The 17,043-nt window shown below is 32.8% G+C and overlaps 6 non-coding genes across 6 annotated transcripts; all 6 read left to right on the top strand.

Annotated features, from left to right (window-relative positions):
• Nucleotides 1-6,483: 6,483 nt before the first annotated feature.
• TRNAL-AAG (transfer RNA leucine (anticodon AAG)) lies at nucleotides 6,484-6,565 on the top strand. The gene has a single exon. It is a non-coding gene; the product is annotated as a tRNA-Leu (tRNA).
• Nucleotides 6,566-7,906: 1,341 nt separating this feature from the next.
• Nucleotides 7,907-7,988, top strand: TRNAL-AAG (transfer RNA leucine (anticodon AAG)). The gene has a single exon. It is a non-coding gene; the product is annotated as a tRNA-Leu (tRNA).
• A 1,341-nt stretch (nucleotides 7,989-9,329) lies between these two features.
• On the top strand, nucleotides 9,330-9,411 carry TRNAL-AAG (transfer RNA leucine (anticodon AAG)). Its single transcript has one exon. It is a non-coding gene; the product is annotated as a tRNA-Leu (tRNA).
• Nucleotides 9,412-12,175: 2,764 nt separating this feature from the next.
• On the top strand, nucleotides 12,176-12,257 carry TRNAL-AAG (transfer RNA leucine (anticodon AAG)). The gene has a single exon. It is a non-coding gene; the product is annotated as a tRNA-Leu (tRNA).
• A 1,502-nt stretch (nucleotides 12,258-13,759) lies between these two features.
• TRNAL-AAG (transfer RNA leucine (anticodon AAG)) lies at nucleotides 13,760-13,841 on the top strand. The gene has a single exon. It is a non-coding gene; the product is annotated as a tRNA-Leu (tRNA).
• A 1,338-nt stretch (nucleotides 13,842-15,179) lies between these two features.
• On the top strand, nucleotides 15,180-15,261 carry TRNAL-AAG (transfer RNA leucine (anticodon AAG)). The gene has a single exon. It is a non-coding gene; the product is annotated as a tRNA-Leu (tRNA).
• Nucleotides 15,262-17,043: the final 1,782 nt, after the last annotated feature.

Here is a 17,043-nt window from a genome sequence, read left to right as displayed (position 1 = left end):
TGAATTATACTTCAAAGTTGTTTGGATACATCAGTTGCGCTAAATGAAGGAAATTTGAAGTCAAATATAATCATTACTTGTTAAATGTACCTGGCTTCTTTTGCATTTTATCTCAGCTTTTCCTGACTTTCAGTAAAGTTTTGAATGACATTCCAGATATGAGAGCTAAAATATTTTAAAGTGTACAGCAGGTTGTAGGATGACAGAGCTATTCAAGCCGCTGGAATCAAATCCCACTGCTGCCATATTTATTCTCCAAGGAGAAGATCCAGTGATATATATCAAAGTGGTTTCCTAAAGTAGATAAGGTATAAAAGAAGCTAAATTTGGTTGGTGGAAGCACAATTTATGCTGTCACATGCAGTAGTTTAAAACAATTTATCATCAACTGATGATTGATCAGATATTAACCAACTGAAAAGGAGAAGATTCAGTGACTTATATCAAAGTGGTTTCCTAAAGTAGATAAGGTATAAAAGAAGCTACATTTGGTGGAAGCACACCTTAAGCTGTCACATGCAGTAGTTCAAAACAATTTATTATCAATTCATGATTGATCAGATATTAACCAACTGAAAAAGGTTGGTGATAGTGTCCTGCATTAGTCACCGAGTTCTAAACAGTTCATCATAGTTGCAACAGTCTTCTCAAACCTTTAAAATAATGATATCTGCTAACAGTAAAGATATTCAAATTTTAATCTTGCATGAAGTAATTATGTGCCCTATCAGAACTAATATTTTTCTACTTCATGCATCTCAATTTCTTTTGTTATTTCAAAGAAAATAAACAAAATGCAATTCAATAAAAAATATGAATTTCTCATCGATTTTATGTTTGATAATCAACTTTCTTTTAACCTTTGCTGACATCTTTTCAATTAATACTTTAAAACAAAAAAGCTTTAATTTTGATGTTCTAGATCTGTGAGGGATCCTAACGACATGCACATGTGCTAGCATGGCCGAGCACTCAAAGGCGCTGGATTAAGGCTCCAGTCTCTTCGGAGGCATGGGTTCAAATCCCACTGCAGCCATATTTATTATACAAAGAGTAGGCCAGTTATTGATGTCAAAGTGATTCTTTTTTTTTATTAGATAGGATATTACCCAGCTGAAGTTGGTTGGTGGAAGATTCCTCTAGCTACTCAACAGTTCATCATTGTTACAAGAAACTTCCCAAATGTTTTAAAAATGTTATCTGCTAACAGTAAAGATGAGCCAAAATTAAGTTGGCATGAAGTAATTAGAAGTAATATCATAACTAATATTTAATTACTGAGTGGCCTTATCATACAATTAGAGATGGAAATGTTGGCAACGTGACTCATTGGTATAAATTGATGGATTTATATTCCGATTTCTCTAACTTTCCTATCACTCTGGATTTTAATCTCACAGCTGTCTATTTTAGGCATTTGAATAATACTTCAAAGTTGTTTGGATACATCAGTTGCACTAAATGAAGGAAATTTGAAGTCAAATATAATCATTACTTGTTAAATGTACCTGGCTTCTTTTGCATTTTATCTCAGCTTTTCCTGACTTTGGGTAAAGTTTTGAATGACATTCCAGATATGAGAGCTATAATATTTTAAAGTGTACAGCAGGTTGTAGCATGACAGAGCTATTCAAGCCGCTGGAATCAAATCCCACTGCTGCCATGCTTATTTTCCAAGGAGAAGATCCAGTGATATATATCAAAGTGGTTTCCTAAAGTAGATAAGGTAAAAAAGAAGCTAAATTTGGTTGGTGGAAGCACAACTTAAGCTGTCACATGCAGTAGTTTAAAACAATTTATCATCAACTGATGATGGATCAGATATTAACCAACTGAAAAGGAGAAGATTCAGTGACTTATATCAAAGTGGTTTCCTAAAGTAGATAAGGTATAAAAGAAGCTACATTTGGTTGGTGGAAGCACACCTTAAGCTGTCACATGCAGTAGATCAAAACAATTTATTATCATTTCATGATTGATCAGATATTAACCAACTGAAAAAGGTTGGTGATAGTGTCCTGCATTAGTCACCGAGTTCTAAACAGTTCATCATAGTTGCAACAGTCTTCTCAAACCTTTAAAATAATGATATCTGCTAACAGTAAAGATATTCAAATTTTAATCTTGCATGAAGTAATTATGTGCCCTATCAGAACTAATATTTTTCTACTTCATGCATCTCAATTTCTTTTGTTATTTCAAAGAAAATAAACAAAATGCAATTCAATAAAAAATATGAATTTCTCATCGATTTTATGTTTGATAATCAACTTTCTTTTAACCTTTGCTGACATCTTTTCAATTAATACTTTAAAACAAAAAAGCTTTAATTTTGATGTTCTAGATCTGTGAGGGATCCTAACGACATGCACATGTGCTAGCATGGCCGAGCACTCAAAGGCGCTGGATTAAGGCTCCAGTCTCTTCGGAGGCATGGGTTCAAATCCCACTGCAGCCATATTTATTATACAAAGAGTAGGCCAGTTATTGATGTCAAAGTGATTCTTTTTTTTTATTAGATAGGATATTACCCAGCTGAAGTTGGTTGGTGGAAGATTCCTCTAGCTACTCAACAGTTCATCATTGTTACAAGAAACTTCCCAAATGTTTTAAAAATGTTATCTGCTAACAGTAAAGATGAGCCAAAATTAAGTTGGCATGAAGTAATTAGAAGTAATATCATAACTAATATTTAATTACTGAGTGGCCTTATCATACAATTAGAGATGGAAATGTTGGCAACGTGACTCATTGGTATAAATTGATGGATTTATATTCCGATTTCTCTAACTTTCCTATCACTCTGGATTTTAATCTCACAGCTGTCTATTTTAGGCATTTGAATAATACTTCAAAGTTGTTTGGATACATCAGTTGCACTAAATGAAGGAAATTTGAAGTCAAATATAATCATTACTTGTTAAATGTACCTGGCTTCTTTTGCATTTTATCTCAGCTTTTCCTGACTTTGGGTAAAGTTTTGAATGACATTCCAGATATGAGAGCTATAATATTTTAAAGTGTACAGCAGGTTGTAGCATGACAGAGCTATTCAAGCCGCTGGAATCAAATCCCACTGCTGCCATGCTTATTTTCCAAGGAGAAGATCCAGTGATATATATCAAAGTGGTTTCCTAAAGTAGATAAGGTAAAAAAGAAGCTAAATTTGGTTGGTGGAAGCACAACTTAAGCTGTCACATGCAGTAGTTTAAAACAATTTATCATCAACTGATGATGGATCAGATATTAACCAACTGAAAAGGAGAAGATTCAGTGACTTATATCAAAGTGGTTTCCTAAAGTAGATAAGGTATAAAAGAAGCTACATTTGGTTGGTGGAAGCACACCTTAAGCTGTCACATGCAGTAGATCAAAACAATTTATTATCATTTCATGATTGATCAGATATTAACCAACTGAAAAAGGTTGGTGATAGTGTCCTGCATTAGTCACCGAGTTCTAAACAGTTCATCATAGTTGCAACAGTCTTCTCAAACCTTAAAAATACTGATATCTGCAAACAGTAAATACATTCAAATTTTAATTTTGCATGAAGTAATTATGTGCCCTATCAGAACTAATATTTTATTACTTTATGCATCTCAATTTCTTTTGTTATTTCAATGAAAATAAACAAAATGCAATTCAATAAAAAATATGAATTTGTCATCGATTTTATGTTTAATAATGAACTTTCTTTTAACCTTTGCTGACATCTTTTCAATTAATACTTTAAAACAAAAAACCCTTTAATTTTGATGTTCTATATCTGTGAGCTATCCTAATGATATGCCCATGTGGTAGCATGGCCAAGCGGTCTAAAGCGCTGGATTAAGGCTCCAGTCTCTTCAGAGGTGTGGGTTCAAATCCCACTGCTGCCATATTTATTATACAAAGAGTAGGCCAGTTATTGATGTCAAAGTGATTCTTTTTTTCCATTACATAGGACATTACCCAGTTGAAATTTGTTGGTGGAAGATTCCTCTAGCTACTCAACAGTTCATCATTGTTACAAGAGACTTCCCAAATGTTTTAAAAATGTTATCTGTTAACAGTCAAGATGAGCCAAAATTAAGTTGGCATGAAGTAATTAGAAGTAATATCATAACTAATATTTAATTACTGAGTTGTCTTATCATACAATTAGAGATGGAAATGTTGGCAACATGACTCATTGGTATAAATTGATGGATTTATATTCCGATTTCTCTAAATTTCCTATCACTCTGGATTTTAATCTCACAGCTGTCTATTTTAGGCATTTGAATAATACTTCAAAGTTGTTTGGATACATCAGTTGCGCTAAATGAAGGAAATTTGAAGTCAAATATAATCATTAATTGTTAAATGTACCTGGCTTCTTTTTCATTTTATCTAAGCTTTTACTGACTTTGGGTAAAGTTTTGAATGACATTCCAGATATGAGAGCTAAAATATTTTAAAGTGTACAGCAGGTTGTAGGATGACAGAGCTATTCAAGCCGTTGGAATCAAATCCCACTGCAGCCATATTTATTCTCCAAGGAGAAGATCCAGTGATATATATCAAAGTGGTTTCCTAAAGTAGATAAGGTATAAAAGAAGCTACATTTGGTTGGTGGAAGCACACCTTAAGCTGTCACATGCAGTAGTTCAAAACAATTTATTATAATTTCATGATTGATCAGATATTAACCAACTGAAAAAGGTTGGTGATAGTGTCCTGCATTAGTCACCGAGTTCTAAACAGTTCATCATAGTTGCAACAGTCTTCTCAAACCTTAAAAATACTGATATCTGCAAACAGTAAATACATTCAAATTTTAATTTTGCATGAAGTAATTATGTGCCCTATCAGAACTAATATTTTATTACTTCATGCATCTCAATTTCTTTTCTTATTTCAATGAAAATAAACAAAATGCAATTCAATAAAAAATATGAATTTCTCATCAATTTTATGTTTAATAATGAACTTTCTTTTAACCTTTGCTGAAATCTTTTTAATTAATATTTTAAAACAAAAAACCCTTTAATTTTGATGTTCTAGATCTGTGAGCTATCCTAATCATATGCACATGTGGTAGCATGGCCGATCGGTCTAAGGTGCTGGATTAAGGCTCCAGTCTATTCGGAGGCATGGGTTCAAATCCCACTGCTGCCATATTTATTATACAAAGAGTAGGCCAGTTATTGATGTCAAAGTGATTCTTTTTTTCCATTAGATAGGACATTACCCAGCTGAAATTTGTTGGTGGAAGATTCCTCTAGCTACTCAACAGTTCATCATTGTTACAAGAGACTTCCCAAATGTTTTAAAAATGTTATCTGCTAACAGTAAAGATGAGCCAAAATTAAGTTGGCATGAAGTAATTAGAAGTAATATCATAACTAATATTTAATTACTGAGTGGCCTTATCATACAATTAGAGATGGAAATGTTGGCAACATGACTCATTGGTATAAATTGATGGATTTATATTCCGATTTCTCTAACTTTACTATCTCTCTGGATTTTAATCTCACAGCTGTCTATTTTAGGCATTTGAATAATACTTCAAAGTTGTTTGGATACATCAGTTGCACTAAATGAAGGAAATTTGAAGTCAAATATAATCATTACTTGTTAAATGTACCTGGCTTCTTTTGCATTTTATCTCAGCTTTTCCTGATTTTCGGTAAAGTTTTGAATGACATTCCAGATATGAGTGCTAAAATATTTTAAAGTGTACAGCAGGTTGTAGGATGACAAAGCTATTCAAGCCGCTGGAATCAAATCCCACTGCTGCCATACTTATTCTCTAAGGAGAAGATCCAGTGATATATATCAAAGTGGTTTCCTAAAGTAGATAAGGTATAAAAGAAGCTAAATTTGGTTGGTGGAAGCACAACTTAAGCTGTCACATGCAGTAGTTTAAAACAATTTATCATCAACTGATGATTGATCAGATATTAACCAACTGAAAAGGAGAAGATTCAGTGACTTATATCAAAGTGGTTTCCTAAAGTAGATAAGGTATAAAAGAAGCTACATTTGGTTGGTGGAAGCACACCTTAAGCTGTCACATGCAGTAGTTCAAAACAATTTATTATCAATTCATGATTGATCAGATATTAACCAACTGAAAAAGGTTGGTGATAGTGTCCTGCATTAGTCACCGAGTTCTAAACAGTTCATCATAGTTGCAACAGTCTTCTCAAACCTTAAAAATAATGATATCTGCAAACAGTAAAGATATCCAAATTTTAATTTTGCATGAAGTAATTATGTGCCCTATCAGAACTAATATTTTATTACTTCATGCATCTCAATTTCTTTTGTTATTTCAATGAAAATAAACAAAATGCAATTCAATAAAAATTATGTATTTCTCATCGATTTTATGTTTAATAATGAACTTTCTTTTAACCTTTGCTGACATCTTTTCAATTAATACTTTAAAACAAAAAACCCTTTAATTTTGATGTTCTAGATCTGTGAGCTATCCTAATGATATGCACATGTGGTAGCATGGCCGAGCGGTCTAAGGTGCTGGATTAAGGCTCCAGTCTCTTTGGAGGCGTGGGTTCAAATCCCACTGCTGCCATATTTATTGTACAAAGAGTTGGCCAGTTATTGATGTCAAAGTGATTCTTTTTTTCCATTAGATAGGACATTACCCAGCTGAAATTTGTTGGTGGAAGATTCCTCTAGCTACTCAACAGTTCATCATTGTTACAAGAGACTTCCCAAATGTTTTAAAAATGTTATCTGCTAACAGTCAAGATGAGCCAAAATTAAGTTGGCATGAGGTATTTAGAAGTAATATCATAAATAATATTTAATTACTGAGTTGTCTTATCATACAATTAGAGATGGAAATGTTGGCAACGTGAATCATTGGTATAAATTGATGGATTTATATTCCGATTTCTCTAACTTTCCTATCACTCTGGATTTTAATCTCACAGCTGTCTATTTTAGGCATTTGAATAATACTTCAAAGTTGTTTGGATACATCAGTTGCGCTAAATGAAGGAAATTTGAAGTCAAATATAATCATTAATTGTTAAATGTACCTCGCTTCTTTTGCATTTTATCTCAGCTTTTCCTGATTTTTGGTAAAGTTTTGAATGACATTCCAGATATGAGAGCTAAAATATTTTAAAGTGTACAGCAGGTTGTAGGATGACAGAGCTATTCAAGCCGCTGGAATCAAATCCCACTGCTGCCATACTTATTCTCCAAGGAGAAGATCCAGTGATATATATCAAAGTGGTTTCCTAAAGTAGATAAGGTAAAAAAGAAGCTAAATTTGGTTGGTGGAAGCACAACTTAAGCTATCACATGCAGTAGTTTAAAACAATTTATCATCAACTGATGATGGATCAGATATTAAGCAACTGAAAAGGAGAAGATTCAGTGACTTATATCAAAGTGGTTTCCTAAAGTAGATAAGGTATAAAAGAAGCTACATTTGGTTGGTGGAAGCACACCTTAAGCTGTCACATGCAGTAGTTCAAAACAATTTATTATCATTTCATGATTGATCAGAATTTAAACAACTGAAAAAGGTTGGTGATAGTGTCCTGCATTAGTCACCGAGTTCTAAACAGTTCATCATAGTTGCAACAGTCTTCTCAAACCTTAAAAATACTGATATCTGCAAACAGTAAAGACATTCAAATTTTAATTTTGCATGAAGTAATTATGTGCCCTATCAGAACTAATATTTTATTACTTTATGCATCTCAATTTCTTTTGTTATTTCAATGAAAATAAACAAAATGCAATTCAATAAAAAATATGAATTTCTCATCAATTTTATGTTTAATAATGAACTTTCTTTTAACCTTTGCTGAAATCTTTTCAATTAATACTTTAAAACAAAAAACCCTTTAATTTTGATGTTCTAGATCTGTGAGCTATCCTAATGATATGCACATGTGGTAGCATGGCCGAGCGGTCTAAGGTGCTGGATTAAGGCTCCAGTCTCTTTGGAGGCGTGGGTTCAAATCCCACTGCTGCCATATTTATTATACAAAGAGTAGGCCAGTTATTGATGTCAAAGTGATTCTTTTTTTCCGTTAGATAGGACATTACCCAGCTGAAATTTGTTGGTGGAAGATTCCTCTAGCTACTCAACAGTTCATCATTGTTACAAGAGACTTCCCAAATGTTTTAAAAATGTTATCTGCTAACAGTAAAGATGAGCCATAATTAAGTTGGCATGAAGGAATTAGAAGTAATATCATAACTAATATTTAATTACTGAGTGGTCTTATCATACAATTAGAGATGGAAATGTTGGCAACGTGACTCATTGGTATAAATTGATGGATTTATATTCCGATTTCTCTAACTTTTCTATCTCTCTGGATTTTAATTTCACAGCTGTCTATTTTAGGCATTTAAATAATACTTCAAAGTTGTTTGGATACATCAGTTGCACTAAATGAAGGAAATTTGAAGTCAAATATAATCATTACTTGTTAAATGTACCTGGCTTCTTTTGCATTTTATCTCAGCTTTTCCTGATTTTCGGTAAAGTTTTGAATGACATTCCAGATATGAGAGCTAAAATATTTTAAAGTGTACAGCAGGTTGTAGGATGACAGAGCTATTCAAGCCGCTGGAATCAAATCCCACTGCTGCCATACTTATTCTCTAAGGAGAAGATCCAGTGATATATATCAAAGTGGTTTCCTAAAGTAGATAAGGTATAAAAGAAGCTAAATTTGGTTGGTGGAAGCACAACTTAAGCTGTCACATGCAGTAGTTTAAAACAATTTATCATCAACTGATGATTGATCAGATATTAACCAACTGAAAAGGAGAAGATTCAGTGACTTATATCAAAGTGGTTTCCTAAAGTAGATAAGGTATAAAAGAAGCTACATTTGGTTGGTGGAAGCACACCTTAAGCTGTCACATGCAGTAGTTCAAAACAATTTATTATCAATTCATGATTGATCAGATATTAACCAACTGAAAAAGGTTGGTGATAGTGTCCTGCATTAGTCACCGAGTTCTAAACAGTTCATCATAGTTGCAACAGTCTTCTCAAACCTTAAAAATAATGATATCTGCAAACAGTAAAGATATCCAAATTTTAATTTTGCATGAAGTAATTATGTGCCCTATCAGAACTAATATTTTATTACTTCATGCATCTCAATTTCTTTTGTTATTTCAATGAAAATAAACAAAATGCAATTCAATAAAAATTATGTATTTCTCATCGATTTTATGTTTAATAATGAACTTTCTTTTAACCTTTGCTGACATCTTTTCAATTAATACTTTAAAACAAAAAACCCTTTAATTTTGATGTTCTAGATCTGTGAGCTATCCTAATGATATGCACATGTGGTAGCATGGCTGAGCGGTCTAAGGCGCTGGATTAAGGCTCCAGTCTCTTTGGAGGCGTGGGTTCAAATCCCACTGCTGCCATATTTATTGTACAAAGAGTTGGCCAGTTATTGATGTCAAAGTGATTCTTTTTTTCCATTAGATAGGACATTACCCAGCTGAAATTTGTTGGTGGAAGATTCCTCTAGCTACTCAACAGTTCATCATTGTTACAAGAGACTTCCCAAATGTTTTAAAAATGTTATCTGCTAACAGTCAAGATGAGCCAAAATTAAGTTGGCATGAGGTATTTAGAAGTAATATCATAAATAATATTTAATTACTGAGTTGTCTTATCATACAATTAGAGATGGAAATGTTGGCAACGTGAATCATTGGTATAAATTGATGGATTTATATTCCGATTTCTCTAACTTTCCTATCACTCTGGATTTTAATCTCACAGCTGTCTATTTTAGGCATTTGAATAATACTTCAAAGTTGTTTGGATACATCAGTTGCGCTAAATGAAGGAAATTTGAAGTCAAATATAATCATTAATTGTTAAATGTACCTCGCTTCTTTTGCATTTTATCTCAGCTTTTCCTGATTTTTGGTAAAGTTTTGAATGACATTCCAGATATGAGAGCTAAAATATTTTAAAGTGTACAGCAGGTTGTAGGATGACAGAGCTATTCAAGCCGCTGGAATCAAATCCCACTGCTGCCATACTTATTCTCCAAGGAGAAGATCCAGTGATATATATCAAAGTGGTTTCCTAAAGTAGATAAGGTAAAAAAGAAGCTAAATTTGGTTGGTGGAAGCACAACTTAAGCTATCACATGCAGTAGTTTAAAACAATTTATCATCAACTGATGATGGATCAGATATTAACCAACTGAAAAGGAGAAGATTCAGTGACTTATATCAAAGTGGTTTCCTAAAGTAGATAAGGTATAAAAGAAGCTACATTTGGTTGGTGGAAGCACACCTTAAGCTGTCACATGCAGTAGTTCAAAACAATTTATTATCATTTCATGATGAATCAGAATTTAAACAACTGAAAAAGGTTGGTGATAGTGTCCTGCATTAGTCACCGAGTTCTAAACAGTTCATCATAGTTGCAACAGTCTTCTCAAACCTTAAAAATACTGATATCTGCAAACAGTAAAGAAATTCAAATTTTAATTTTGCATGAAGTAATTATGTGCCCTATCAGAACTAATATTTTATTACTTTATGCATCTCAATTTCTTTTGTTATTTCAATGAAAATAAACAAAATGCAATTCAATAAAAAATATGAATTTCTCATCAATTTTATGTTTAATAATGAACTTTCTTTTAACCTTTGCTGAAATCTTTTCAATTAATACTTTAAAACAAAAAACCCTTTAATTTTGATGTTCTAGATCTGTGAGCTATCCTAATGATATGCACATGTGCTAGCATGGCCGAGCACTCAAAGACGCTGGATTAAGGCTCCAGTCTCTTCGGAGGCATGGGTTCAAATCCCACTGCAGCCATATTTATTATACAAAGAGTAGGCCAGTTATTGATGTCAAAGTGATTCTTCTTTTTTATTAGATAGGATATTACCCAGCTGAAGTTGGTTGGTGGAAGATTCCTCTAGCTACTCAACAGTTCATCATTGTTACAAGAAACTTCCCAAATGTTTTAAAAATGTTATCTGCTAACAGTAAAGATGAGCCAAAATTAAGTTGGCATGAAGTAATTAGAAGTAATATCATAACTAATATTTAATTACTGAGTGGCCTTATCATACAATTAGAGATGGAAATGTTGGCAACGTGACTCATTGGTATAAATTGATGGATTTATATTCCGATTTCTCTAACTTTACTATCTCTCTGGATTTTAATCTCACAGCTGTCTATTTTAGGCATTTGAATAATACTTCAAAGTTGTTTGGATACATCAGTTGCACTAAATGAAGGAAATTTGAAGTCAAATATAATCATTACTTGTTAAATGTACCTGGCTTCTTTTGCATTTTATCTCAGCTTTTCCTGATTTTCGGTAAAGTTTTGAATGACATTCCAGATATGAGTGCTAAAATATTTTAAAGTGTACAGCAGGTTGTAGGATGACAGAGCTATTCAAGCCGCTGGAATCAAATCCCACTACTGCCATACTTATTCTCTAAGGAGAAGATCCAGTGATATATATCAAAGTGGTTTCCTAAAGTAGATAAGGTATAAAAGAAGCTAAATTTGGTTGGTGGAAGCACAACTTAAGCTGTCACATGCAGTAGTTTAAAACAATTTATCATCAACTGATGATTGATCAGATATTAACCAACTGAAAAGGAGAAGATTCAGTGACTTATATCAAAGTGGTTTCCTAAAGTAGATAAGGTATAAAAGAAGCTACATTTGGTTGGTGGAAGCACACCTTAAGCTGTCACATGCAGTAGTTCAAAACAATTTATTATCAATTCATGATTGATCAGATATTAACCAACTGAAAAAGGTTGGTGATAGTGTCCTGCATTAGTCACCGAGTTCTAAACAGTTCATCATAGTTGCAACAGTCTTCTCAAACCTTAAAAATAATGATATCTGCAAACAGTAAAGATATCCAAATTTTAATTTTGCATGAAGTAATTATGTGCCCTATCAGAACTAATATTTTATTACTTCATGCATCTCAATTTCTTTTGTTATTTCAATGAAAATAAACAAAATGCAATTCAATAAAAATTATGTATTTCTCATCGATTTTATGTTTAATAATGAACTTTCTTTTAACCTTTGCTGACATCTTTTCAATTAATACTTTAAAATAAAAAACCCTTTAATTTTGATGTTCTAGATCTGTGAGCTATCCTAATGATATGCACATGTGGTAGCATGGCTGAGCGGTCTAAGGCGCTGGGTTAAGGCTCCAGTCTCTTTGGAGGCGTGGGTTCAAATCCCACTGCTGCCATATTTATTGTACAAAGAGTTGGCCAGTTATTGATGTCAAAGTGATTCTTTTTTTCCATTAGATAGGACATTACCCAGCTGAAATTTGTTGGTGGAAGATTCCTCTAGCTACTCAACAGTTCATCATTGTTACAAGAGACTTCCCAAATGTTTTAAAAATGTTATCTGCTAACAGTCAAGATGAGCCAAAATTAAGTTGGCATGAGGTATTTAGAAGTAATATCATAAATAATATTTAATTACTGAGTTGTCTTATCATACAATTAGAGATGGAAATGTTGGCAACGTGAATCATTGGTATAAATTGATGGATTTATATTCCGATTTCTCTAACTTTCCTATCACTCTGGATTTTAATCTCACAGCTGTCTATTTTAGGCATTTGAATAATACTTCAAAGTTGTTTGGATACATCAGTTGCACTAAATGAAGGAAATTTGAAGTCAAATATAATCATTACTTGTTAAATGTACCTGGCTTCTTTTGCATTTTATCTCAGCTTTTCCTGACTTTGGGCAAAGTTTTGAATGACATTCCAGATATGAGAGCTAAAATATTTTAAAGTGTACAGCAGGTTGTAGGATGACAGAGCTATTCAAGCCGCTGAATCAAATCCCACTGCTGCCATATTTATTCTCCAAGGAGAAGATCCAGTGATATATATCAAAGTGGTTTCCTAAAGTAGATAGGGTATAAAAGAAGCTAAATTTGGTTGGTGGAAGCACACCTTAAGCTGTCACATGCAGTAGTTCAAAACAATTAATCATCAAATGATGATTGATCAGATATTAACCAACTGAAAAGGAGAAGATCCAGTGATATATATCAAAGTGGTTTCCTAAAGTAGATAATGTATAAAAGAAGCTAAATTTGGTTGGTGGAAGCACAACTTAAGCTATCACATGCAGTAGTTTAAAACAATTTATCATCAACTGATGATGGATCAGATATTAACCAACTGAAAAGGAGAAGATTCAGTGACTTATATCAAAGTGGTTTCCTAAAGTAGATAAGGTATAAAAGAAGCTACATTTGGTTGGTGGAAGCACACCTTAAGCTGTCACATGCAGTAGTTCAAAACAATTTATTATCATTTCATGATTGATCAGAATTTAAACAACTGAAAAAGGTTGGTGATAGTGTCCTGCATTAGTCACCGAGTTCTAAACAGTTCATCATAGTTGCAACAGTCTTCTCAAACCTTAAAAATACTGATATCTGCAAACAGTAAAGACATTCAAATTTTAATTTTGCATGAAGTAATTATGTGCCCTATCAGAACTAATATTTTATTACTTTATGCATCTCAATTTCTTTTGTTATTTCAATGAAAATAAACAAAATGCAATTCAATAAAAAATATGAATTTCTCATCAATTTTATGTTTAATAATGAACTTTCTTTTAACCTTTGCTGAAATCTTTTCAATTAATACTTTAAAACAAAAAACCCTTTAATTTTGATGTTCTAGATCTGTGAGCTATCCTAATGATATGCACATGTGGTAGCATGGCCGAGCGGTCTAAGGCGCTGGATTAAGGCTCCAGTCTCTTCGGAGGCGTGGGTTCAAATCCCACTGCTGCCATATTTATTATACAAAGAGTAGGCCAGTTATTGATGTCAAAGTGATTCTTTTTTTCCGTTAGATAGGACATTACCCAGCTGAAATTTGTTGGTGGAAGATTCCTCTAGCTACTCAACAGTTCATCATTGTTACAAGATACTTCCCAAATGTTTTAAAAATGTTATCTGCTAACAGTAAAGATGAGCCATAATAAAGTTGGCATGAAGGAATTAGAAGTAATATCATAACTAATATTTAATTACTGAGTCGTCTTATCATACAATTAGAGATGGAAATGTTGGCAACGTGACTCATTGGTATAAATTGATGGATTTATATTCCGATTTCTCTAACTTTTCTATATCTCTGGATTTTAATTTCACAGCTGTCTATTTTTGGCATTTAAATAATACTTCAAAGTTGTTTGGATACATCAGTTGCACTAAATGAAGGAAATTTGAAGTCAAATATAATCATTACTTGTTAAATGTACCTGGCTTCTTTTGCATTTTATCTCAGCTTTTCCTGATTTTCGGTAAAGTTTTGAATGACATTCCAGATATGAGAGCTAAAATATTTTAAAGTGTACAGCAGGTTGTAGGATGACAGAGCTATTCAAGCCGCTGGAATCAAATCCCACTGCTGCCATATTTATTCTCCAAGGAGAAGATCCAGTGATATATATCAAAGTGGTTTCCTAAAGTAGATAAGGTATAAAAGAAGCTAATATGGTTGGAGGAAGCACAACTTATGCTGTCACATGCAGTAGTTTAAAACAATTTATCATCAACTGATGATTGATCAGATATTAACCAACTGAAAAGGAGAAGATTCAGTGACTTATATCAAAGTGGTTTACTAAAGTAGATAAGGTATAAAAGAAGCTACATTTGGTGGAAACACACCTTAAGCTGTCACATGCAGTAGTTCAAAACAATTTATTATCAATTCATGATTAATCAGATATTAACCAACTGAAAAAGGTTGGTGATAGTGTCCTGCATTAGTCACCGAGTTCTAAACAGTTCATCATAGTTGCAACAGTCTTCTCAAACCTTTAAAATAATGATATCTGCTAACAGTAAAGATATTCAAATTTTAATCTTGCATGAAGTAATTATGTGCCCTATCAGAACTAATATTTTACTACTTCATGCATCTCAATTTCTTTTGTTATTTCAAAGAAAATAAACAAAATGCAATTCATTAAAAAATATGAATTTCTCATCGATTTTATGTTTGATAATCAACTTTCTTTTAACCTTTGCTGACATCTTTTCAATTAATACTTTAAAACAAAAAAACCCTTTTAATTTTGATGTTCTAGATCTGTGAGCTATCCTAATGATATGCACATGTGGTAGCATGGCCGAGCGGTCTAAGGCGCTGGATTAAGGCTCCAGTCTCTTTGGAGCTGTGGGTTCAAATCCCACTGCTGCCATATTTATTGTACAAAGAGTTGGCCAGTTATTGATGTCAAAGTGATTCTTTTTTTCCATTAGATAGGACATTACCCAGCTGAAATTTGTTGGTGGAAGATTCCTCTAGCTACTCAACAGTTCATCATTGTTACAAGAGACTTCCCAAATGTTTTAAAAATGTTATCTGCTAACAGTCAAGATGAGCCAAAATTAAGTTGGCATGAGGTATTTAGAAGTAATATCATAAATAATATTTAATTACTGAGTTGTCTTATCATACAATTAGAGATGGAAATGTTGGCAACGTGAATCATTGGTATAAATTGATGGATTTATATTCCGATTTCTCTAACTTTCCTATCACTCTGGATTTTAATCTCACAGCTGTCTATTTTAGGCATTTGAATAATACTTCAAAGTTGTTTGGATACATCAGTTGCGCTAAATGAAGGAAATTTGAAGTCAAATATAATCATTAATTGTTAAATCTATCTCGCTTCTTTTGCATTTTATCTCAGCTTTTCCTGATTTTTGGTAAAGTTTTGAATGACATTCCAGATATGAGAGCTAAAATATTTTAAAGTGTACAGCAGGTTGTAGGATGACAGAGCTATTCAAGCCGCTGGAATCAAATCCCACTGCTGCCATACTTATTCTCCAAGGAGAAGATCCAGTGATATATATCAAAGTGGTTTCCTAAAGTAGATAAGGTAAAAAAGAAGCTAAATTTGGTTGGTGGAAGCACAACTTAAGCTATCACATGCAGTAGTTTAAAACAATTTATCATCAACTGATGATGGATCAGATATTAACCAACTGAAAAGGAGAAGATTCAGTGACTTATATCAAAGTGGTTTCCTAAAGTAGATAAGGTATAAAAGAAGCTACATTTGGTTGGTGGAAGCACACCTTAAGCTGTCACATGCAGTAGTTCAAAACAATTTATTATCATTTCATGATGAATCAGAATTTAAACAACTGAAAAAGGTTGGTGATAGTGTCCTGCATTAGTCACCGAGTTCTAAACAGTTCATCATAGTTGCAACAGTCTTCTCAAACCTTAAAAATACTGATATCTGCAAACAGTAAAGAAATTCAAATTTTAATTTTGCATGAAGTAATTATGTGCCCTATCAGAACTAATATTTTATTACTTTATGCATCTCAATTTCTTTTGTTATTTCAATGAAAATAAACAAAATGCAATTCAATAAAAAATATGAATTTCTCATCAATTTTATGTTTAATAATGAACTTTCTTTTAACCTTTGCTGAAATCTTTTCAATTAATACTTTAAAACAAAAAACCCTTTAATTTTGATGTTCTAGATCTGTGAGCTATCCTAATGATATGCACATGTGCTAGCATGGCCGAGCACTCAAAGACGCTGGATTAAGGCTCCAGTCTCTTCGGAGGCATGGGTTCAAATCCCACTGCAGCCATATTTATTATACAAAGAGTAGGCCAGTTATTGATGTCAAAGTGATTCTTCTTTTTTATTAGATAGGATATTACCCAGCTGAAGTTGGTTGGTGGAAGATTCCTCTAGCTACTCAACAGTTCATCATTGTTACAAGAAACTTCCCAAATGTTTTAAAAATGTTATCTGCTAACAGTAAAGATGAGCCAAAATTAAGTTGGCATGAAGTAATTAGAAGTAATATCATAACTAATATTTAATTACTGAGTGGCCTTATCATACAATTAGAGATGGAAATGTTGGCAACGTGACTCATTGGTATAAATTGATGGATTTATATTCCGATTTCTCTAACTTTACTATCTCTCTGGATTTTAATCT

The sequence above is a fragment of the Taudactylus pleione genome, unplaced genomic scaffold (genome assembly GCF_031769625.1).
Source record: "Taudactylus pleione unplaced genomic scaffold, aTauple2 ptg000016l, whole genome shotgun sequence".
In the NCBI taxonomy this organism is placed as follows: domain Eukaryota; kingdom Metazoa; phylum Chordata; class Amphibia; order Anura; family Myobatrachidae; genus Taudactylus; species Taudactylus pleione.
The sequence above is the reverse complement of the archived record's forward strand: the minus strand, read 5'-3'. Positions and strand labels throughout refer to the sequence as shown.